This window comes from Odocoileus virginianus, unplaced genomic scaffold (assembly GCF_023699985.2).
Source record: "Odocoileus virginianus isolate 20LAN1187 ecotype Illinois unplaced genomic scaffold, Ovbor_1.2 Unplaced_Scaffold_11, whole genome shotgun sequence".
Taxonomy (NCBI): domain Eukaryota; kingdom Metazoa; phylum Chordata; class Mammalia; order Artiodactyla; family Cervidae; genus Odocoileus; species Odocoileus virginianus.
In genome coordinates, this window is record NW_027224273.1 from 1698733 (window position 1) to 1722366 (window position 23634).

A 23634-nucleotide genomic window follows, 5' to 3' on the forward strand; every position below is an offset into this window, starting at 1 on the left:
AGGAAAAAATGTTTTGCAAAAACTGAATAAATAGACCTAAATAATAAAAGCAGCTAAACTTACTAATATAAGAAGATAACATGGATAAAATAAAAGTAAAAGGCAATCAACAGTTTGAAAAACCACCCACAGTATGGATATGGAGACAAATGTATCTGTATATATGTGTGTGTATACAGATTCATATGATACTTATACATTCACACATAATATATATTTAAATATACACATAAGTCATGTAAAAAGATATGTGCTTGGGATATTCAGAGCAATACCTCCAAAAATCAAATTAAATACCATGTTTTCCTTCTCATCACTTAATCTAAACCCCTTAAGACATCCATTTATTTTATGTACCCATTTGTATTCCTTCCTTCTGACACTGCCAAGCTCCTGAATCCTTCCAATATTCCCTATGGAATTTATGGTTCATTATCAGCAAAAGTACATATGTCTCTTATATATATGTATATATATATAATATATATACATATATATAATATATATTGGGTTGGCCAAAAGGTTAATTTGGTATTTTTGCATAAGATGACTCTAGCAGCACTTAGTTGTCTTTTTTTAAAATTAATTAATTTATTTATTTTTGGTTGTTTTTAACTTCATTCAAAACATTGTTATATTGTATTATGACAGCTTTCACATTAAAAAATTGTCAAAATTATTAAATTTTTGTGTAACCATTTTAATATTTAAGATGTAAGAAAAAAATAAACATTTTCAGTATATCAGAATATTATGCTTTACTATTTCAAGAAAGGTTAAAATGAAACTGAAATGCAAAAAAAAAAACCCTCTGTGCAGTGTATGGAGAAGATACTGTGGCTGATTAAACATGTCAAAAATGATTTGCAAGAATTTGTGCTGGAGATCTCTCACTGGTTGATGCTCCATGGTTAGGTAGACAGTTGAAGTTGATAGTAATCACATCAAGACATTAACTGAGAATAATCAATGCTATACCATGTGGGAGATAGCTGTCATACTCAAAATATCCAAATCAAGCATTGAAAATCATTTGCACCAGCTTGGTTATGTGAATCAGTTTGATGTTTGAGTTTCACATAAATGAAGGGAAAAAAAAAAAGACTTTAACTTTATTTCCGCATGCAATTTTCTACTTAAATGTAATGAAAATACTCTGTTTTTAAAACAAATTGTGATAGGTGGTGAAAAATGGATACTGTACAATAATGTGGAATGGAAGAGATAATGACAAGTGAAATGAACCACCACCAATGACACCAAAAGTGGTCTTCATCCAAAGAAGATGACATGGTGTATAGGTATGATTGGAAGGGAGTCTTCTATTATGAGCTCCTTCTGGAAAATCAAATGATTAATTCCAATAAGTACTGCTCCTAATTAGACCTTCTGAAAGCAGCACTTGATGAAAAGTGCCCAGAATTAGTCAACAGAAAACTCATAATCTTCCATCAGGATAATGTATGACCATGTGCTTCTTTGATGCTTTGATGACCAGGCAAAAGCTATTACAGCTTAGTTGAGAAGTTCTGATTCATCCACCATATTCACCAGACATTGCACCTTCAGATTTCCATTTATTTTGCTCTTGATGAAACTTTCTTAATGGAAAAAACTTCAGTTCTCTAGAAGACTATAAAGTCGCCTGTAAAATGACAGAAGGTAGTAGAACAAAACAGTGAATACATTTTTCAGAAAAATTCTTGGTGAAAATGAAAAATGCATCTTTTATTTTTATTTAAAAAGTTATTAGGAAATTTTGGTCAATCCAATATATATTTATACAAAATCATCCATTCCCCTCCTTGACCTAATAGAACCATGTGTCTTCCCTGTTTATTTTTCTAATATTGGCTCTCCTTTTAGTTTCTTCTTAAAAACTTTATGCCACTAAGCCTGCAGGCGGAGAAGGTGTCTTTGGTGCCTGGTTTCATTTTAGACCACTTCTTTTCCTGCTCCAAAAATTAGACACAAAAACAAGACTGAATATGCCATCAGATATGACTATGCCCTCACAATCCTCCACTGTGGCTTTCCTACAGCAACACCAGTGGCTCCCCATCCTTTATCTGGATCATTGATCCCATTTAATTTTTGGAGATTTTAATACTAATACTCAGGCTTCCCAGTTCCTCATCAAATTCCTATCCTCGAATGAGCTTTCTCTTCTCTTGACTTCAGTCATCATCCCTGTGCTTATCTTACTTCTTTTCATTACTACAACTCATTCTTAGCTTTAATTTTATCCATCTATTGTATGAACTCCACCTCCTATTTTTCCAACACCTTCTTCTAGACCACTGATCTTTCAACTCAAAGGAATCACCACTGGAATCATTCAACCAACACTTTTCCCTGGCCATTACTCTTCTATCGGACTCACTACCCTTCTCATCTGTCTTAATTATACAGTCAATCATTATAACCATTCTTTGTCATAACTGCTTTTCAAAACTACAGCATGGCTTAATCCAGCTATATGATAGCGCCCTTGGGCCCATGTGCGGAATGGCTGAAGGAGAGACAACCAATACTAATCTTGCACTAAACTCATGATCATCAACCTCAAGTACCATGCTATGTACTTAATCTATTTCCTCTCCTTTTGCACTATACATGAATCATGTTAAATGAATGTATATTGGATTTTGCCAAATGCTTTTTTAAAAACTATGTTGATGTTTTAAAAGCATCACTCATTATCAGATAAATGCAAATCAAAACCTCAATGAGGTACCATTACACGCCAGTCAGGATGGCTGCTATCCAAAAGTCTACAAGCAATAAATGCTGGAGAGGGTGTGGAGAAAAGGGAACCCTCTTACACTGTTGGTGGATATGCAAACTAGTACAGCCACTATGGAGAACAGTGTGGAGATTCCTTAAAAAACTGGAAATAGAACTGCCATATGACCCAGCAATCCTGCTCCTGGGCATACACAACGAGGAAGCCAGATCGGTAAGAGACACATGCACCCCAATGTTCATCGCAGCACTGTTTATAATAGCCAGGACACATGGAAGCAACCTAGATGTCCATCAGCAGACGAATGGATAAGAAAGCTGTGGTACATATACACAATGGAATATTACTCAGCCATTAAAAAGAATACATTTGAATCTGTTCTAATGAAATGGATTAAAGTAGAGCCCAGTATACAGAGTGAAGTAAGCCAGAAAGAAAAACACCAATACAGTATACTAACACATATATATGGAATTTAGAAAGATGGTAATGATAACCCTATATGCAAGACAGAAAAAAAGACACAGATATGTAGAACAGACTTTTAGACTCTATGCGAGAAGGCGAGGGTGGGATGATCTGAGAGAACAGCTTCAAAACATGTATATTATCAAGTGTGAAACAGGTCACCAGCCCAGGTTGGATGCATGAGACAAGTGCTCGGGGCTGGTGCACTGGGATGACCCAGAGGGATAGGATGGGGAGGGAGGTGGGAGGGGGGATCAGGATGGGGAACACATGTAAATCCATGGCTGATTCATGTCAATGTATGGCAAAAACCAGTACAATATTGTAAAGTAATTAACCTCCAACTAATAAAAATAAATGGAAAAAAATTATGCTGAAAAATTTATGCTTTTGAACTATGGTGTTGGAGAAGATTCTTGAGAGTCCCTTGAACTGCAAGGAGATCCAATCAGTCCATCCTACAGGAAATCAGTCCTGGGTGTTCATTGGAAGGACTGATGCTGAAGCTGAAACTCCAGTACTTTGGCCACCTCATGCGAAAAGTTGACTCATTGGAAAAGGTCCTAATGCTGGGAGGGCTTGAGGGCAGGAGGAGAAGGGGACAGCCGTGGATGAGATGGCTGAATGGCATCACTGACTCAATGGGTATGGGTTTGTGTAGACTCCAGGAGTCGGTGATGGACAGGGAGGCCTGGAGTACTGTGATTCATGGGGTCACAAAGTGTTGGACACGACTGAGCGACTGAACTGACTGACTGACTGACTGATTGATTTTATCATGTGAATTTTCTTTTTAACTTTTTCAATGGTTACCCTAGAGTTGCAATGTGCATTTAGAGCTGATTCAAGTTTTCACTTTCAAATAATATTGTACCATTTCACAGGAACTGCAAGTCTCTTATAGTAACAAAATAATACTAATTGCTCCCTCTACCTGTTATATTTTTGCTATATTTCATTACACTTACTCATCAGCATATATATACATATTATATAATATGTAATTATATGCATATATACATAAGCAATTAAAAACATTTTTGGTATTAATACTTCCAAGAAAGTTTAACCTGTTATATCAGTTATGAGTAGGAAAAATAAATGCCAGTATCCTGAACTCCCCCAGACAGGGGGCTTAGAATCCAGGCCCCCAGATTTTAGGCTTACTTTCAGTTGTTCCTTTGGTGACAATTTTCCCTTCTTTACACAGATATGAGTTTGTGACCTGTATTTTTTTTCCTTCTCTCTAAAGCATTTTTAAGATTTTTTCTAAGACAGATCTACTGACAACAAATTTCTTCAACTTTTGTTTGTCTGAGAAAGTTTCTGTTTCTCCTCCAATTTTTAAAGGTAATATCACAGTATACAGAATTCTAGGGCTTTCCTGGTGGCTCAGATAGTAGAGAATCTGCCTGCAATGAGGGAGACCTGGGTTCAATCCCTGGGTTGGGGAGATCCCCTGGAGGAAGGTATAACAACTGCTCCAGTATTCTGGCCTGGAGCATCCCCATGGACAGAGGAGTCTGGTGGGCTACAGTGTGTGGGATCACAAACAGTCAGACGCAACTGAGAGACTAAGCACAGCACAGCACACGATTCCAGGCTGATGGGTTTTTTTTCTCTCAACATTTAAAATATTTCACTCCACTCCCTTCTTATTTGCATGGATTTTCATGAGAAGTGAGGTATATTTCTTATCTTTGCTTTTCTATAGGTAAGTGTTTTTTTTTTTTTTTTAACTGACTTCTTTTAAGGTTCTTTCTTTATCTTTGACTTTCCATAGGTTGAAGACTTAGGTGTAATATTTTAGGTGTAATATTTTACTTTATTTATTTTTAATTGGAGGATAATTGCTTTACAATATTGTGCTGGTTTCTGCCATACATCAACATGAATCAGCCACAGGTACACATATGTCCCACCCCTCTTGAGCCTCCCTCCCACTCTCACTTCATCCCACCATCTAGGTTGTCACAGAGCACTGGCTTGAACTCCAGGCATTATACAGTAATTTCCCACAGGCTATCTATTTTACATATGGCAATGTATATACTTCCATTCTACTCTTTCAATTTGTCCTACCTTCTCCTCCCCGCACTGTGTCCAAAAGTGTGTTCTCTATGTATGCGTCTCCATTGCTGCCATGCAAATAGGTTCATCAGTACTATCTTTCTAGATTCCATATATATATATATATATATGTTAATATATGATATTTGTTTTTCTCTTTCTGACTTACTTCACTCTGTATAATAGACTCTAGGTTCATTCACCTCATTAGGACTGATTTAAATGCATTGATTTTATGGCCGAGTAATAGTCAATTGTATATATTTATCACAACTAATTTATCCATAAATCTGTCAATGGACATAAGTGTAGTATTTTTGATAGGCCTCCCAGGTAGCACAATTCAGGAGATGCAGGAGATGTGTGTTCTATCCCTAAATTGGGACGATCCCCTGGAGGAGGAAATGACAACCTACTCCATTATTCTTGCCTGGGAAATTCCATGGACAGAAAAGCCTGATGGCTGCAGTCCATGGGGTAACAGAGTCGGACATGACTGAGCAACTAAGCACATGCACGCAATATTTTTGATACTTTTCCTACTCGGTTTTCTTTGAACTTCATAGACCTGTGGCTTGATGTCTAACATTAATTTGGAGGGAGACTATCAGTCATTATAATTTCAAACACTTCTTCCATTTCTTTTCCTCTATCTTTTCCATATACTATTCATAACACTGTTATGTCTTTTGCAATTGTCGCACTGTTCATGGATATTCTGTACTATTTCTTGTCTTTTTTCTTTTTAGTTTTGAAGTTTATATTGAGATATCTTCTAGCTCAACATTCTTTCCTCAGCTATGGCTCTGTACTAGCAGGCCCACCAAAGGAATTCTTCAATTTCTATTTCAGTATTTTTGATCCTTCACATTTCTTCTGGGTTCTTTTTTTTAGAATTTCCATCTTTCCTCTTCATTGTCTGTTCTTGCATCAGAACAGAACCCTATTCATCAGAACCCTACCAGGTTAATCATAGTTGTTTTAGATGCTTAATCTGATCATCCTGACATCCCAGCCATGACTAAGTCTGGTTCTGAGCATGAATCTGATTTTTGCTCTGTCTCTTCAAACTGTGTTTTTTACCTTTTAGTATGCCTTGTAATATTTTCTTGAGAGTTAGACATTATGTAATAGGCAAAAAAAAAAAAAAAAAAAGAGTGACGTAAAAGGGCCTTTTGTGATCTGGTGGTGAGGTATGGGGTAGGGGAAGCACTCTATATTCTATAATTAGGTCTCATATTTTCAGAGACTGCATCTCTTAACTCAGATTTTCCTCCCTTAGGTGGGACAGGGTGACAAAGGTTGACTGGAGTTGGCTGTCTTTCTTCCCCAAGTCAGTTAGGCACAAACAGAACCCCATCATGTTAGGCTCTGGCTAAACAGTTTCTCCTGAGGGCAGATGGTTAAGAACAGGATGTTTTGGGGTTTTTCAACATGGCTTAGTCTGCTTCTGCCAGAAGCACTTTAAGATTTTTCTCTGATATTCCCCGGAGAACCTGGTCCAACTCCTGGAGGGAAAACTCATAAAAGAGTGCATCCCCCTGGAGTTTTTAAGGCTCAGACTATTTCACCTTGAACCTCCAGCAATTGGTCAAAAAAAAAAAAAGAAAGAAAGAAAGAAAAAAGTTTAGCAGTGATTCTCGTGGAAGTTTCTGCTTGTGGTTTTCTGCTCTGTTAAGCTGTGATTCTCGATATCTGACTGTCTTTCCAATTCAGGGGATGATTTGCCCTGCAACATTGCTTCTCTTATAAATCTAAGAAAAATGTTGATTTTTCTGTGTGTTCAGCTTTCTACTTATTAGAACAGAGTGACTATCTCCTTACATGCCAGACAGAGAACTGGAAGTTATTCACCTTTTATTTTCAAACTTATTCTGCTTTACAAAGAAAGAAGAGTAAAACAAACTGAATATATGATTATTATTTTTGTAGGGCATTTTCAGTTCTCATGCAGATTAAAGCTAAAAGGAGATTGTACCCCCCTTAATGTTTTTTCTCAAGCCTTAGTTCACACTTTATTTTCTGGGCACTATTATTATAGGTCATCTTCATTCTTTTGAAAACAGGAAAGGACTACTGGACTAGTCTATGCAGTTAATTACATTATACCCTTATTTTGCTTAAAAACTTTACCAGAAAGACTAAATCAAGTATTCATGGGTGCTCCATAATTATAATTATAGCCAGAAACCAATTTCTTGTCCATCAGATAAATGTACTTCTAATTAGATATGTAGTAGAGAAAACTTAAAATGCACACCAATATTTTTTTGCATTTACTGAAAATTTCTTATGTCTATTTGGAACACATCAGTGTTCTGCAAGTGAGCATCCATCTGTTATAGTGTGGAGAAAATGTAATCCTTTGCTCTTTAGTTCCTATTTTCCCATTAGGCTATACACAGAAAGGAAATGAGTTCTAGGCTATACTTTTGATTTATTGCATAACTGAACATATTTGCACAGAGAAAAGTGTTATTTTAAGTTTACACACTTCAATAAACATGCATACATATGTTCAACTTTTAGATGCAACCATAAAAGTGACTAACTGTGAGGATACTGGAAATAAAGTGAAAACATACATAAAAGTTTCACATTTAATAGTATTGTTCAAAATCCTATTATCTAAAATTAAGGATAGATAGAAATCTATCTATCTTTGTTAAGTCTTTTTAAAGTGCACATTTTTAAATTTAGCCTTCTAAAAATTTTTATCTATTACATTGTATTACCTTTTCTCCATGACAATGTGTTCATGCTTATCATGCTGGAAAAATATGTATGGGTTTTTCAAACTTGTTAGCAGCCCTGCAATGCTGTGTTATGCCTGCAACATTTTTTTTTCTTATAGTTTTATCTTTGATGTTTTTATCACTAAGTTCTCAGAATAGATGAAACAATTTTTTCATGGATGCTTTATTTCAGGGAATTCTGATTCTTAGCATCACAAATTTTTTTACAGTGTATTTTCACATAATTTTTATCTCAAATTTATCACTTTCTTACTGTTTTAGATGAGGCATACATTTTGAATGATAATTTCCTTATCAGTTTCCCCTAAAACCCCTCATCAAAGTACCAAGATATGTATCCAGGTCCCTGTCTCTTTAATGCACTAAGGGAAATATCCTTAAACTTTTGGAATCATGCTAATTTCTTAGTGCTATTCTCCTCTCTTATTTCCCCAATTTCTGATTATCTTCAACTGGATTATTATCTTTCTATCCCTGGAACATCTATTATGGCTATTGTGGAGATTTTGTATTTTGCCAATGACTTGTCTATTCCTTTATCATATTCAGTTCTTTAATTTTACAGATTCCTTTTATAGACAAATTTATTAATCTAATATCTATTTGTTTTCCATTGCACCCAGTATATACTTAAAAATGCCTTCATTACACTTGTTATTCATCTGAAAATAGTATTTCTTAATTTCAGGTTATTCTCTTTAAACTAATGAAAATTCATTTTGGATGTGATTTTGGAGGAATGTTTTGTACACTCAAGACTCTGTTTATTTGCATTGATGTCTCAGAAACAGTTAGAGGAAAAATCATTTCTGGAATCAGTCAGTTCAGTCATTTCAGTTGTGGCTGATTCTTTCCAACCCCATGTACTTCAGCACACCAGGCCTCCCTGTCCATTGCCAACTCCCAGAGCTTGTTCAAACTCGTGCCCATTGAGTTGGTAATGCCATCCAACCATCTCATCCTCTGTCATCCCCTTCTCCTCCTGCCTTCCCTCTTTTCCAGCATTAGGGTATTTTCCAATGAGTCAGTTCTTCATGTCAGGTGACCAAAAATACTGGAGTTTCAGCTTCAGCTTCAGCATCAGTCCTTCCAATGAATATTCAGGACTGATTTCCTTTAGGATTGACTGATTTGATCTCCTTGCAGTCTAAAGGACTCTCAAGAATCTTCTCCAACACCACAGTTTAAAAGCATCAATTCTTCAGTGCTCAGCTTTCTTTATGGTCCAACTCTCACATCCATACATGACCACTGGAAAAACCACAGCTTTGACTAGACAGACCTTTGTTGGCAAAGTAATGTCTCAGTGATTTTGGAACCCAAGAAAAGAAAGTCTGTCACTGTTTTCATTGTTTCCCCATCTATTTGCCTTGAAGTGATGGGACTGGATGCCATGATCTTCATTTTTGAATGTTGAGTTTGAAGCCAGCTTTTTCATTCTCCTCTTTCACATTCAAGAGGCCCTTTAATTCCTCTTCATTTTCTGCCATAAGGTTGTGTCATCTGCATATCAGAGGTTAATGATATTTATCCTGGCAATCTTGATTCCAGCTTGTGCTTCAGCCAGCCTGGAATTCCACATGATGTTCTCTGCTTCTAAGTTAAATAAGCAGGGTGACAATATACAGCCTTGACATACTCCTTTCTCAATTTGGAATCAGTCCATTTTTCTATGTCTGATTCTAACTGCTGATACTGATCTGCAAACAGACTTCTCAAGAGGCAGATAAGGTGGTCTGGTATTCCTATCTCTTGAAGAATTTTCCACAGTTTGTTGTGATTCACAGAGTCAAAGGCTTTGGTGCAGTCATTAAAGCAGAAGTAGATGTTTTTGTTTTTTGGGTTCCCCCCCCACCCCCGGAATTCTCTTGTTTTTCCTTTATCTCTGGTTCCTCTGCCTTTCCTAAATCCAGCTTGAACATCTGGAAGTTCACAGTTCATGTACTGTTGAAGTCTGTCTTGGAGAATTTTGAGCATTACTTTGATAGCATATGAAATGAGTGCAATTTTGTGGTAGTTGGTGCATTCTTTGGCATTGCCTTTCTTTGGCACTGGAATGAAAACTGACCTTTTCCAGTCCTATGGCCACTGCTGGGTTTTCCAAATTTGCTGGCATATTGAATGCAACACTTTAACAGCATGAGCTTACAGGATTTGAAATAGCTCAAGTGGAATGCCATACTCCATTAGCTTTGTTCATAGCGATTTAGAAAAGGCAGAGAACCGGAGATCAAATTACCAACATCTGTTGGATCATAGAGAAAGCAAGAGAATTCCAGGAAAACATCTACTTCTGCTTTATTGACAGCACCAAAGCCTTTGACTGTGTTGATCACAACAGACTGTGCAAAGGTCCACTTGACTTCACACTCCAGGATGTCTGGCTCTAGGTGAGTGATCACACCATCATGGTTTTCTCGGTCATTAAGATCTTTTTTGAATAATTCTTCTTGTTCATTCTTGCCATGTTCTTAGTATTGTCTGCTTCTGTTAGGTCCATACCATTAGTTTTGGAATAGTGCATGTTGTAAAGTGAAGTGAGAGTGAAAGTAGCTTAGTCATGTGATCCTATGGACTGTAGCCCACCAGGCTCCTCTCTCCATGGAATTATCCAGTCTTGGAATCCTCCAAGGATACTGGAGTGGGTAGCTATTCCTTTCTCCAGGGGGTCTTCCTGACCCAGGATTTGAACCCAGATCTCCTGCATTGCAGGATTCTGTGTCATCTGAGCCACTAAGGAATCATAGTATATGCTAAACCAATGTATATAATACCTTTCATTTCTACTCATTTCCTTGTAAAATGGTCAGTCTAGCCACGTGTGGAGAACGAATGGGAGGTAGGAAGCAATCCTGTCACTGTCAGGGTCATTAAGGCAGGAGGAAATGCAAACTGAAGCTGCACATGTAAAATTATTTCACTAGAACCATGCAAATAAAACTAGCAAGGCTTGGTGATAGTCTATACTAGAGATGAAGGAAAAACTGTTTGAAGAATCTCTCTCTTGGATTTTTTTTTTTTTTAATTTATGGGTGCACACAATTTCTCTAGTGTAGCAAGTGTGAATGTTATTGAATCCAAGCTTTCTTTGCTTGCCACAGGACAGGCCAATTAACTGAGAGACAAGCTGTTGAGGCAAGGAATATGACTTTATTTGGAAAGCTGGCTGACCAAGAAGATGGCAGACTAATGTCTCAAAATTATCATTTTATGAGGATCAGGATGTCAGATTGTTTTACAGGACAGAGATGAGTGGAGGTGAGAAAATAAAGTTAAAAGGTCATTAATCTTCCAAATATCTCCTAGAATGGCAGCTTCAGGTAGAAGATTTATTAATTTCTTCCTTCCTATCATCCACAGGTGGACAAGGTCTTGAAAGCATTTCAACAGGCAATCATATGGGCTGGGTTTTCTGAGGCAAGACATTATGTATGATTATAATAACAAAAGCAATGGAAAGCAAGTCAAAGAAACAGTTCCAACATGGAGTCAGAGCAGCTTTTCCCTGCCACATGGATTAGTCTCCAGTTGTGTGCACAAGCTTCTCACTGCTGTGGCTTCATTTGTTGTAGAGCATGAGCTCTGGGGCATGCAAGCTCAGTAGGCACATGAGCTTAGTTGCCCTGAGGCATGTGGAATCTTCCCAGCCCAAGAATGGAACCCCTGTCCCTTGCATTGGCAGGCAGATTCTTAAACACTGGAGCATTAGGAAAGTTCCTCTTTAATTTTAACACTGGTTACCCTTTACTAAAATGTAGAAAAGTGATGGGGAGCACACAATGAGAGGTCAGGGACTCAATTCTAGTCACCATATGTTTGAGGTACATATTACAGAACCAATTGTATATGTCAAGTTGCAAGTGAGAAAGAAGGAATTATAGATTAAGATAGAAGGAATTTTGGATTATAATACATCCAGATTTATAATTCCTTCTATCTCACTTCCAACTTGACATATGCAATTGGTTCTCTAATATGTACCTCAAACATATGAGTTTAGAACTGAGCCCCTGATCTCTCACCCATGTGCTATGTAGATAGCACAGGATAATAGAACTAATTTCTAAGATGCATTGAGTACTAAACCACAATGCTAAGTGTTTTGGATGTGTTGTCTCAATTAATAGTCAAAACACAATTTAACCTAAATATTATCAACTCCATTTTACAGGTGATAAATCTGGAAGTTAAGAAACTGCCAAGAAAAGATCATAAAACCTGCAAATGAATTCAAAACTTTACATTCTTCCTGAAGACTCTGCACTCATAACCACCATGCTGTGTTCATGACAGACCATGAGAGACAGGAAAATATGGTACAGTACTTAATCCTAGGTAATTTGCTTTAGAAGATAGGTAAATAAAAATAAACTAAAAATTGCTAACCAGAAAAGTAAGCTGAAAATCAGAATATTATATCACATAAACCAAGGGAAAATTACTTCAAGAAGGAGGGAATAGTTTAGCTATTTCAAATAGTGCTATGTAAGGTGAGGACTGAAAAATACTCCACAGTTAAGGGACCCATCATATTCTTGCAAAGTTCTTACTAGGACTACATGATGTGCATGTAGAAATCAGACTAAAATGGATAAGTCAATACAGTTGAGAGTGATCACACCTTGGACATATCTTGTACTTCAAACAACAAAATAATAGTAATAGGACAAAAAAAAAAATGTGCATGCTCAAAAATAGAACAGAAATGCAAACCTGATGCTAAAGTTGTGAGCCTTCCGTGAGCTCTCAGTTCAGAGAGCCAAAACTATCTACATGGGATGGAGAAAACACTAGGGGTATAACCTGAAACCAAGGCTTGGGGTGTGCTCCTTGCTTCCTCCCTGCCTGCTCTCAGAGAGAAAAAGTTCTATACCCCATCTACACCAGGAGGTAAAGATTATAGAAATTGTGCCTAAGGAAGACGGTATCTTCTCAAGAGGAATTCAGTGGAGTGACTAGCTGGCTCTAGGGCTGGATCTGTACAGGGCAAACAGACACAGGCACAGTTAGGCTGGCGCCTGGTAGAAGAGACTGTGAACTCATAGTTAGGGAGAGAGAAGAATGCAGTGAACCAGAAGAGAGAGAAGAAATTAAATACATTTTCTATGAATAATAAAAGCTAGAGAGGGCGTGGAGAAAAGGAAACTTTCCTACACTGCAGATGGAAATGTAAATTGGTTGAAGCCACTATGGAGAACAGTTTAAAAAATCTTTTTTTTAAAAAAAACAAAAATAGAGTTGCCATATGATCTTGCAACTTCACTCCTTGATGTATATCCAGAGAAAAACATGGTCCAAAAGGATACATGCACTCTGTGTCCACTGCAGCAATGTTTACAATAGTCAAGACATAGAAGCTTAAATGTCCATCAACAGATAAATGGATAAAGAAATTGTGACATATTACTCAACTGTAAAAAAGAACAAAATAATAACATTTCCATCAACATGGATGCATGGATGGGCTTAAAGATTATCATGCTAAATGAAGAAAGTCAGAGAAACACAAATATCATATGATATCACTTATATGTGGAATCTAAAATATGATACAAATGAACTTATTTACAAACAGAAACAGACTCACAGACATAGAAACAAACTTATGGTTACCAAAGAGAAAAGGAGTGGGGATAAATTGGGAGCTTTGTATCAGCAATCAGAAACCACCATATATAAAGTAGATAAACAATAAGGTCCTACTGTATAACACAGGTAACTATATTCAATACCTTCTAATAAGCCATAATGGAAAAATATGAAACATATATAGATATAAAGCTGAATCACTTTTCTTTTTTCTCTATGGTTTCCCTCCTCACTCCATCCTCCTAATTATTGTGTTATTCACTCAAGTTTACTGTTTATTATTGCCTAATCAACTTGTCAAGGAATAAAAATAATGTAAAGAATTTCATATCCATTATTTTTCCCTGAAGTTCTTTATATATTGTAAATATTTTTTTCATTTATTTTTATTAGTTGGAGGCTAATTACTTTACAATATTGTAGTGGTTTTTGTCATACATTGACATGAATCAAAACTTATGTATTTTGCAATGTTCTGTAAGTAAATCATTAATGATTTTGTAGAAGATTAAAAATATTTAAAAAAAATATAGAACAAGCAGAAAGATTCTCTTCAAATATCCAAAAAGCATTTCTCTTCTGTGAAGTGATCACCATTCAAAGATTTTATGTATTGCTTTGAGATTCCTTCTTCATTATATATTTCTTTGCTACATATTTACACACATATATGTTTATATATGAAGATATATTTTAAAATATATTTTCTTTAATTTTTTCCAATTAAAAGTATGTGTAAGGGCTTCTTTCATGATATAACTACTAACTATATGTTGCTCTTAAATTGTGATGTCCCACAATACAGACACCCTAAAGCTTTCTTAACAATTTTCCTATTAATATTTATAAAAGTTATTCTGACTTTTTTTTTGCTGTCACAATAAATCTATAAAGGAAGATTCTAATTCATACTTCCACTAAAATATCTATGCATAATATTATTTCTATAAAGTAGAAACCTAAAGTTAGAAATGTTATTACCAACAAGATTGAGTATTTATTCATGTAAATATTACTCCTTGTACTTCTAATTCTATGCATCATGGTTTATTTATATAACAATGATACTGGCTTATTTTGTTTTGTCTTACTAATCCACAGAAGTTCTCAATACATTCTGCAATGTTAACCTTGTCTAAAATAAGCTACAATTTCTTCTATTCTGTAACAACTTTTTGATTTATTAATTATATATATATATTTCCTATTGAAATGCCAATTTTCCTATGACTTCTGAGTTTTGTTGTATCTAAAATAAGCAGTCCCTCTATATTCTCTTGTGTTTTCTTATAATATTATGGTCCTTTATAATAAGGAAATTTAATCACTTTCCCTTGGTTATTTTCACTAATGTGCTTGGACTCCCTGTTGTCATTTATCTCTCGTCCTCACACACACACACACACACACACACACACACACACACACACACACACCACACACACACACTAGGTCCTAGTTATGACTCCAGAAGGGATTCTAGTGATTCCCTCTGCAGTAATATCTGAACTTAACTCTAGTTTCTCTCAGACTTCTGCTTCCAGAGCTGTGGCTTTGGCGATCTAAACTCAGATCTGTGTGTATTCTTATCTGAATCTTATTCTATAAATTAAGGAAAACTGTGAAATATGCCTCTACTCTTTTACTATAGACTCTCACTTCTTCAAGAGGAAGACTTTGCCAGCCTACCTCTCCTACTCACCGTCTGTTTGGTGCAGGTGACATTGCAATTCTCAAAAGTTCAATAACACAGTTGTTGGTGAGACTCCCTGGTCACCAGAGATAAAGAGGATTTGTTTTCTTTTTGCCCTATTAGTATCAGCAGTTGATTCTTTCAGTGTGAAATATCTCTCTTCACACTGCCACTTACTTCAGAGATCTTGATTATTCTTTGAAATATTGCCTATATTTTTATGTTTAATATAGATGAATCATCATATAGACTATATAGACATATAATCTCTTCCCTCAGACTTTTGCACATATTAGTCTCAATATTTCACTACTGTATTTTATTCTGGAGAACATAAGTGTGATCCCTGATGTTTGACTCTTTTCCATTTATGCCATTTGATACATGGGAAGTTGAACTATGCTCAAGAATAATGAAATAATTTTAAGATTCATCCATCTACAAAAAAGGATATGGATATATCTTCTTCTAAGTCAGTTTCAGAAAGTCATCAATTTCTTAATATGGAAAAAAGGAACAGGAAACAATCATAGGAAGTATTGCTGAAAAATGGAAGTTGCTAAAGTTTTTACTTTATGTTCATTGTCTTATTTGTCATTTCAAATTCCAATTGTCTTTTAAATGGTGTACTAAATGTCAACAGTTTGAAAATAAATGAAGGATCAGAACACACAGTTGGTGTGCTGAGGTAGAAAAGAAAGGATTAGAAATATAATACTAGCTAACTGAGAAAGAGAGAAGCTGAGAGCACATATTCTAATGATGAAAGAGGCAGATGGACCAGCCCCTGGAAAATGGATTCAGGAGTTCCATGTCTGTGAAGTGATGGACATGCAAAATGTTGGGATTTTCCTGACTGACTTCAGTTCCCACATATAATCTGTGAGACTTATGTAATGTTCTATTAGAGTTTTAATGACAAGACAGCATTTGTATTCTTTATGCCTCTTTTTGTAATTTTGTCTTGAGATGGTGCTAGCGGGAAGAATGTATGCTTTTTAATATAGTGTGTATTCCCAGCTGCACTGTTCATCTATGAAAAATTACCCAGACTTATGACAGGGCATTATTGCCATAAAAGCTTATTCTTGGTTCAAATATTCAGATTTACTGTTTACCTACTCAAGCTGGGCAGTGACAGAAATAAGTTAAAGAGATCTGAGCTAGTATTCAAGGCTACAGTTGTCAGTAGTAACATTGCATTTGTTATTTCTAAGCTTTTAAATATGCATGTGGAATTGACAAGAGATATGTTAACATCATGAGGAACAATGATTTTTAAGGGCAAGAGAAAAGTGATTAAAATATAAATCATATTAAAAAGATAAATTCAAAGCAATTAAGTAAATTTCTTGTAATCTTAAATTTGAGTCAAAATATTGATACAAACTCAAATTTATTTTCATTTCCAAAGCAATACATTTATCTAGCTCTATGCCCTGAAAGGTCTTAGAAGAAATGACACCTTATGGCACTAAACAACCTTCATACCCTAATATGATCTTCAAACACTAACCCCAATAAAAAGAAATCTGAAGGTTACATCAGCATTATGATGATGTAGTTGTTCCTTTTTTCTCTCTCCTTCAGCTTACAACTAACTGGACATTGATAACTGAAAAAAGGACCTCGATACAGCCTCCCAGATCACCCAAGAGATACATCCATCAGTACCCACAAAAGTGGGTAGACTGGACCCTGGAGGCTGCATAGTAAGGGAACTGACAGCAGCAATGGTACTGGGTCCGATACCGTGTGGGACAGCCCTGCTTTCCTGGCATAGCAAGTGGTGATGCAGGGGGTGAGTGGGGTATGTCCTGCCATGTGTCCTACAGCTAGAGAGGCCTGTTATCTGAGGAGAGAATCAGTGATGGGGGAGGGAAAGGAAAGAGACTGACGTAGAGCTCTGAAGGGAAATTCTCCTGTGGTCTCCCTGGATTCTGATCTAGACCTCTGGGACCCCATATCCAAGGATCCCTTATCAGTCATGGATGCCTCCCTCAAAGCTCTAAATGCTAAGCTCCCCTCACTGTGCCACTAACCTTTCTTTTTACCATGTCTGATCTTAGCTTCCTCAGCCCCTATAAGAGGAATAAAAAAGAAACTTGTATATAATGTAGTCTTCTGGGAAACAAAAGGAAGGCACCCAACTACCAGTCTGTTAGAATCAAAATAAAGCTTTACCTAAATAAGAAAGCCTTTCACAACATCAAATGAAGAGGCACAGGAACAACTCATCAAACACATGGAAAATAATGGTAATATGGTATCACACAAGGGAAATGACAATTTTCCAGCAACCAAACACAAAGACATAGAATAGTGTGATCTAACATAAAGATTTTTAAAGAACTGTTATGATAAAATTCAGTGAGCTACAGCAGAACTCATAAAATAAATACAAAGATCTCAGGAATAAAATTAACAAAGAGAAGGAATACTTTACCAAAGCAATTAATCTAAAAAATAACCAAACAGGTTCTGAAGCTGAAAGTGTGAGTGAAAGTCGCTCAGCCATGTCCGACTCTTTGCAACCCCATGGAACTCTCCAGGCCAGAATACTGGAGTGGGTAGCCTTTCCCTTCCTCCAGGGGATCTTCCCAACCCAGGGATCGAACCCAGATCTCCCACATTTCAGGCTGAAGAACTCAATAAATGAGATGAAGAATACCTTAGATCACACTGGAAACAATCAGATCAGGTGGAAGAGAGAGTTAGCAAGCTGGAAGATAGAATCTATGAATGTTTCAGATGAAAGAGGAAAGTGAACTGAGATTTTTTAAAAGTGAAGAAATTCTACTAAACTATCTAATTCTATTAGAAAAACCAAAATAAAAACAATGGATATTCCAAAAAGAGAAGAGAGTGACAAGGGAACAAAGAGTATATTTAAAGACATAATGGCTGAGAATTTCCAAAACCAGAAGAAACTGTATATATAAACCCATGAAGCCAATAAAAAACCTTACTATTTCAATGCAAAAGACCTTTTTCAAGACACATTATGTTAAAACTGTTGAAAGTCAATGATAAAGACATAAACTGCCCTTATTGACTTTCAGGGAGAAAAGATGATAATCTACAAGAAACCTTCATTAGACTCTCGGCAAATTTCCAGCCAAAACTCTAGAGGTCAGGAGAGAATAGAAGGACATATTCAAAGTATTAAAAAAATAAAAACCATCAGCCAAAAATACTCTATTCAGAAAACTTGTCCTTCAGACATGACAAAGATATAAATGATTTCCCTGACAAACAAATCCTGAGGAAGTTCATCCCCACTAGCCTTGCTTTAGAACTGTTGAAAGGAACTCCAAGATGAAACACAACTCTGATCAAGGTGATAAGTAGACAGTCAGAATTAGAAAACTGTAATAACTCTTTTTTAGACTAGCATATTAAACTCCTAACTAGAGCAAAAAGTTTAAAGGAAAAATATAATTACCTATAACTATAGCTACTACAACTTAGTTATGAAACCACAGCATAAAAAGATAATTTGAGATATGGAAGAGTAAAATGAGGGAACTTTTATAGGTAAATGAAGGTAAATTGCTATCAGCAAATTTTATCTATGAGAGATTTCATGTGAAATGAATGGTGATAACAAAGCAAAAATCAAAAGCAGAGTTATGAAAAATGAACAAAGTTTGATTGAGCAAGATCATCATGGAAAAACTATTAACTCACAAAGTTAGACAGAAACAGAAGAAAAAAGAAACGAGGAAAAAATAATGAGAAAATAAAAAATAAAATGGCAGTAGAATTCCTCATCTGTCAATAATTACCCTAAATATCAATGGATTGAACTCAACAATCAAAATGACACAATGGCTGGACAGATTAAAAGAAAATAAGACCCAACTCTATGCTGCCTACAGGAGACTCAACGGTAAAAACACACATACATTCGAAGTAAAGAGATGGAAAATGATATTTCAAGCAAGTGGAAAGCAAAGAGAGCAGGTATAGAGTTTAAGCTAGAAAGAATAGCAAGAGACAGGCTGCTATGTAGTGAGAAAGATATCAGTATATCAAGAAGATATAACAACCATAGATATGTATGCACCCAACACCTGAACAGTAAACTATGGTAATGTTGTTTAAGAGTACAAACTTGTAATGACTATTAAATAAACCATGCAGAGGGAATGTACAGTATAATGAATATAGACAATAATATTGTACTAGAGTTGTATAATATGATATAGCTATATCAGAATCTCTATTACAGCATATCAAAGTAACACAGTAAACAACTTACACAGTGCTATATGTCAAATTTATTCAATAAAAATAAAGTTTCATAATACTTAGAGGGAGAGAAGAACTGAGTAAAAACCTTTCTTTGAATTTTTCCCAATTTAGCCCAACACTCCTTGGAAGGAGAGTTATGATCACCCTAGATAGAGTATTAAAAAGCAGAGACATTATTTTGCCAACAAAGGTCCATCTGGTCAAGGCTATGGTTTTTCCAGTGGTCATGTATGGATGTGAGCATTGGACTGTGAAGAAAGCTGAGCACCGAAAGATTGATGCTTTTGAACTGTGGTGTTGGAGAAGACTCTTGAGAGTCCCTTGGACTGCAAGGAGATGCAATCAATCCATCCTAAAGGAGGCAAGTCCTGGGTGTTCACTGGAAGGACTGATGCAGAAGGTGAAACTCCAGTACTTTGGCCATCCCATGCAAAGAGTTGACTCATTGGAAAAGACCCTGATGCTGGGAGGATTGAGGGCAGGAGGAGAAGGGGGCGACAGAGGATGAGATGGCTGGATGGCATCACCGACTCTATGGGCATGAGTTTGAGTAAACTCTGGGAGTTGGTGATGGACAGGGAGGCCTGGCATGCTGGGATTCATGGGGTCGCAAAGAGTCGGATACAACTGAGCAACTGAACTGACTGACTCCCCTAAAAAGAATTAAAAGAAATCTTGGATAAGTTTTGATTCTAAGACTAAGGAAGTGTACAAGACCATGGGAAATCAAGGAGATTATCAAATCGGATCACATGAAGAGTCACAACAGACTTCTACTTTCTGGTTCAAGCTGAGAAGAGATTGGAAGTTGTCAGAACTAGGAAAAGATTGTACAAACTGAAAAACAACAACTTTTCTTAGACAGTCAGAATTGAGGTCACAAATCAGATTGCTGCTCTGAAAACCAGAGTAAGATGGGTACTGAGAAGCACAGCTTACTGGAGGCAGGTACCTGCCGATGGAGGCGCTGTGGTGGGAACTTGCTCGCATATAATGAGGAATTGCTAGAGGCTCATTGTGAACTGGACTTCTCTGGTAGCTCACACAGTTAAGAATCTGCCTGCAATGCAGGAGTCCTGAGTTTGCTTCCTGGGTAGGGAAGATCTCATGGAGAAGGGAAAGACTGACCACTCCAGTATTCTTGCCAGAAAAATCAATGGAGAGAGGAGCCTGGCAGACTATAGTTCATGGGGTCACAAGGAGTCAGACACGACTGTGCAACTAACACTAGTTCATTTTGAACTAGCTTCAGGGCCTTCCCACTTTTGTGTGTTTTAATACCAGGAGCACCACCACCCCCCCCCCCCCCCGCCATGTTCTTGGGGTAAAAATTGCAAAAAAGATCCCTGGTAGGGGATCCCACTGTGACTTCCAGTAGGAAAAGTTGAAATTAAATATTTGAAAGGTATTCACAGGACTCTGTTCTCCTAAACAAGTGAGGCCTTCATAAGAAACTGTCTTACCAGTTTCTTTTATTGAAGAAGGAAATACCTAAGTCCAATCCCTTGTAGCCTTTAATGTGTACAGGGTACATAGCCACATGGCCCCTGGCCTTATTGCTCACACAATGAGAACAGATACTGACAATACTTACAGAGGGCACAGCCTATGGGTATAGCTTCACTAAAACACCGAAACCAGTTAAAAGAGAAACTGTGTCATATTTAACATTTTAAGAATTTATTTGAGCAAAGATCAACTAAATTGGGCAGAGTCAAACCAGAAGTGGTTAGAAGTTCAGGAAGGACCTTTTTATGAAAAAAAAGCAGGAGCAAAGCCATGAAATTATTGGTTGGCTGTTGTTTAAAGCCTCCTTGGTTGTTTAAAGCCTCCTTGGTTGTTTGTGATTGGTGTCATCCCGACAACTTGGATTTTAGTTTCCCACCTTAGGTCCCCTAGCATTAGAGGTACTTCCATCCAAGGGCCTTAATGTTTAGTGAAGTTAACAAATCTAATCATTGCAATTGTGTGTGTGTGCAAACTCAGTTGCTTAAGTCATGCCCGATTCTTTGTGACTGTAGGCTCCCCTGTCCACAGGATTCTCCAGGAAAAAATATTGGAGTGGATTGCCACACCCTCTTCCAGGGATCTTCCCAACCCAGGAATCAAATTTGAATCTCCTGCATTGCAGGTGGATTCTTTACCCACTTAGCCACCTTGGAAGCCCATAATTGTGCATAAATACACACAAGGTCATAGTTGGCCAAAAAAAAAAAAAAAAAATTAAGCTCTCAGTTTTTTCAAGATGTTCGGCTAGAATATTCCTTCTATTTGTTAATTATTTTGTTTCTATGTCTAGAGTGAAGTGGCAGCTTAAAGTTGTGGTGCTAGATTATGTTGGAGAGGAAGGAACCATCAGCATTTCGGCATTGACTCTGCAGAGTTACTTGGATTAAATATCATACACTGATAGGAGCAGATTTTCTTGTTTGTAATGAGGATATAATTCCAACTTCTTGATGGAATTTTTATTAGTTTCCTCTGGCTACTATATAAAGGTACCACAAGCTTGCTGGCTGCTTTTCTTCCTTTGGAACAGCTGCACAGCTTGAGGGACTTTGTTCCCTGACCAGGGATTGAACCCACATACTTGATTGCTTAAAACAACACAAATCTATTACTTTACAACTTTGGAGGTCAGAAGTTCAAAATGCATCTCAATGGACTAAAAACCCATTGAGGGACTTCCCTTGTGGTCTAGCAGTTAAAATCTACCTGCTATAATGCAGGAGATGTGGGTTCAATCCTGCTCTGGTAAGCTTCCACATGCCTCAGGGCAACTAAACCTGTGCTCCACAACTACCAAGTCCGAACTCTACAACCCATGCTCCACAGCAAGTGAAGCCACTGCAATGAGAAGCCCACCCACCAAAGCTAGAGAAATGCACTGCAAAGACAGACCCAGCACAGCGAAAGATTAAAACAAAATTAGAAATCTAATTTTTAAAATAAATAAAAACCCATTGAGTGTCTGCAGGACTGCACCCCTTCTGGAGGCTGTGGAAAAGGATCCATTTCCTTGCCTTTTAAAACTTCTGGAGGCTGCCTGCACCCTTGGCTGCGGACACCTTCTTCCTCCTTCAAGCAGCAATGGTTGGTCAAGCCCTTCTTATGCTGACATGGACTCTTCCTCGCTGATTCACTTATAAGGACATTTGTGATTCCATTGGGTCCATTTAGATAATCTAACATAATCTTTCTATCTCAGGATCCCTAGCTCAATTATATCTGTAAATATCTTTTGCCATGTAATCTGACATAAATTCACATACCTAGACTTAGAATGTGGACATCTTGGGGATCAGTATTCTATTCTACCTACTACAATATTATTGGACAGCTTATGAAAGGAAATGCATATGAAATGTTTAAAATAGTGTGATGACAAAAGGATTCAATATTCTTTTATTACCTTTACCTCCTCTTCCTATTTCACCTCGTCTTCCTCCTTTTCTACTCCCTCCCCTTTCATGAGACTATGTACTTTTAAATTGATATTTATTGTATCTTTCATTTGAGGATCTAATTTTACTTTTATTTACTGCATTTTCTCTTTTTCATTTTTTCTACAGTCTCCTTTTCAATATTTATTTTGGTATTCTTGAGTCTCACAGAAAGTAATCCTATTTGACAGCTGATTCCTGCCTCCTATCCTCTCATGGCTGACAATTTATGTCTCTTGCTATATTTTCACATCATCCACATGCTCTCTATTCGCCTTTGCTCTGTCACCTCTTAGGATGCATCATTTATGAATCATATTCTCAAATGTCTTGACAGTTAAGTCATCTCAGATGAGCATTTTTTTCTCATGAGGTACTAATTACATTGACACTTTATGTTTGAGCAAAACTCAGGATGGTTCCTCATTTTTCTATTTCAAGGGAACTGTTTCATGGTAGATTTTCATATTCTAGCTTTCCTCACATATTTGAAAAACTGTTACTGGAGAAAGAATTGCATCACTGTTTCAGTGCAGGGAAATAGAACTTTATCAGGTATCTAGTCATCAATATTAAAGCAGACAACTAACATAATAACCCAGCACACAAAAT